The sequence below is a fragment of the Penaeus monodon genome, chromosome 16 (genome assembly GCF_015228065.2).
Source record: "Penaeus monodon isolate SGIC_2016 chromosome 16, NSTDA_Pmon_1, whole genome shotgun sequence".
NCBI lineage: Eukaryota > Metazoa > Arthropoda > Malacostraca > Decapoda > Penaeidae > Penaeus > Penaeus monodon.
The window spans coordinates 10753230-10755729 of record NC_051401.1 but is presented as its reverse complement, the minus strand read 5'-3'; the positions used below and the strand labels follow the sequence as shown (position 1 = coordinate 10755729).

Here is a 2500-nt window from a genome sequence, read left to right as displayed (position 1 = left end):
ATATGTAGTCAATATCATTTTGATATTATCGAAAATAATAATGTTACGACCCTCATTCATCATTGTTACTGTCAGTGTCATTGTTTTGACTTTTACTATTTTCAGTTTTAACATTAATTGTATCCACGATTCTTTTTTATCATTACCCCTATGTTACACGTAAATTAACAAGCATAGGATTATTTTAATTTGAGAATTATCAATATTGTTAAAAATCGCTTTTCCTTTACATTTTCTAATGCATGTGAAGAAAATACCGATACAATACAGACTATTCTCTGCTAATCGGATTCCGCAAATGCGTCACTAAAATTAGAGTATGAGTAATTTTAAAACTGTAGCCTACTTTCTTTATTTTTTCATAACAAACGCATGACTCCAGTGTCAGTTGCCAGCGATCGATTGAGCTCCACACATTACAGGGAATTAATTTTACCTTGGACTATTTTTCCATTGTTTTATTATAGATAAACTATTCATTCTGTGTTGTAGATAATACTTAATTCTACAAGGTGGATTATTTCGTTGCAAAAGTCTCTTATATTTGTAGACTTGACGTTGGGTGCAGCTCCGCCACGACGCAATGCGCAGGTTGGATGAGTGTGAAGTGAGTTGCCAGAGCGTATATATACTTTCGAAGTAAATATGGGTATAGTTTTCATTTATTCATTTTTCGTATTCTGATAATATCCCTTTGTTATATTGAATGTCAGTAAAGTCCTTAATTTCGTCAAAGGTACGTGGACGTGCTGAAACAATATTTTATATTGGGCGAACTGTAAACTCCACATCCCTTGAGAGACAGCCGTGTACCGGGCTGGTGAAAGTCGGCGAACAACCACACTGTATGCGACGCTGTCCAGAATTGGGCAGTTAAGAGACAGTGGAGAGCTCATCTTCACGTCAAATGTCACAAGGATGCTGAGGTCCGCATCTCCAGCCCCGTGTGTGCGTATGTGCGTATGGCTTGACAGACGCTGGAGGAGAGAGACACCCGACTGCGCGTGCCTGTCCACTGATGGTCGGAAGCAAGATGACTGGCGCGTATATGAGGATGTACTCGCTCATGTCGATTCATGGTGATTTTGTGCACTCTGAGCGTGGTAGAGAAACAATTGGTCTGTTGTAGTCCTGGTGTGCAAATGTGGCGAAGGGAGTAAGCACAAGGGATTTGAAATTTTTTTGTCATTTGGACTCGTGGCCAGGTGTGGCATTCGAAATTCGTCCGTTTCGCGTATAAAGTTCAATTTCGAGAAATATTTTATCGGTAAGAACATCCGGTGCGCAAAGGCAGGCAGCGCGAAATTAAGCACTCAGTCAAAAAGTGCGCGACTTGGAGTAGCCACTTTCCCTATATATTTTCAGGTTAGTGAACCTCTGTGACAGCGCTATTAGATGACCGTAAGGGCGATTTTTCCTCCAAATCTGTGAAACTCAAGCTCTTGTGCGTAAGTGAACCCGTGACCTCAAAACCACAGCCGATACACATCACTGACTTTTTCAGGGCGCTTTTTCAACAGAGTGACATAAGAGCGGGTGTTGTGTGCACGTGGTGTCAGGTGTCTCATTGGCCCGGCTCGCCAGTGTTGCCATACCGTTAGTCTTTCCGGTTACTCCCACCATGAATCCGTCTGATGTTAATCAAGTATTTTAATTTTAGCAGATTGCCTTATCATATCATAATTGTAAGCCTTCAAACATACCGGTATACCCTAAGATTGCCGTGCATGTTTATATAAGACTTGAAAAATGGGGAATAAAAGAAACGAAAGCATGCTGGAGCGCGCACTGTGCTACCCCTCCTTATGCCCCTCTATTTACAAAATTGCCGTCAGTGTAAATGGAAATGTGCTGGAGATGCATAAAATATGTAAAAGAGGTAGGTAGAAGGGTGTTAATGAGCGATGCCTGGGAAAATGTTTGTTAATTGTGCCTGCTAATTAGTAGGGCGCACTATAATGAGCCGATTAAGCGTCTCTTTCAACCCGAGCACAGAGAGAACGGCCCGACGCCGCCACCCTTTAGCGGGAAGAAAATTCGGGTTTGCTTGCCCTCTCAAGTCTCTCTTTCTTCCTTCACTTCACGTTTTCTGACTGGTGATCGGAATATGTGTATCGTATGTTGGCATGTTAGCTGATTTTGATGTGTTCCGGATTAACATATGAATAAAATAATTTGCAATTCAGTTGTATTTTTTTGTCACTTGCATGCCTGGATAAAAGAGCAGCGGCGGTGGAATATTTCATATTTCATTGTTTCTTTTTCAGAGTGCCTCTTTTGGAGACTTACGTTTCACGATGGCGTAGCCTATTATAACCAGCATATTTTAGAATAACTTTATGAATTCGTGCCTGCCATATGTAGGTAGGTATTGCTTCCTTTCGTTACCGAAATATTATAAATAGACAAATTCCTATTTTTATGCTGTGCTGTAGTCTTCATGCAGCATAAAACTCAGGGTCATGGATAAAAGGTTTGGTTATATTCAATCTTAATTCTT

The 2500-nt window shown here is 40.7% G+C and overlaps 1 protein-coding gene across 1 annotated transcript in view; it reads left to right on the top strand.

Annotated features, from left to right (window-relative positions):
- The window catches only part of LOC119582506 (protein NEDD1-like), a 27783-nt gene that overhangs the window by 1273 nt on the left and 24010 nt on the right, over window positions 1-2500 (top strand).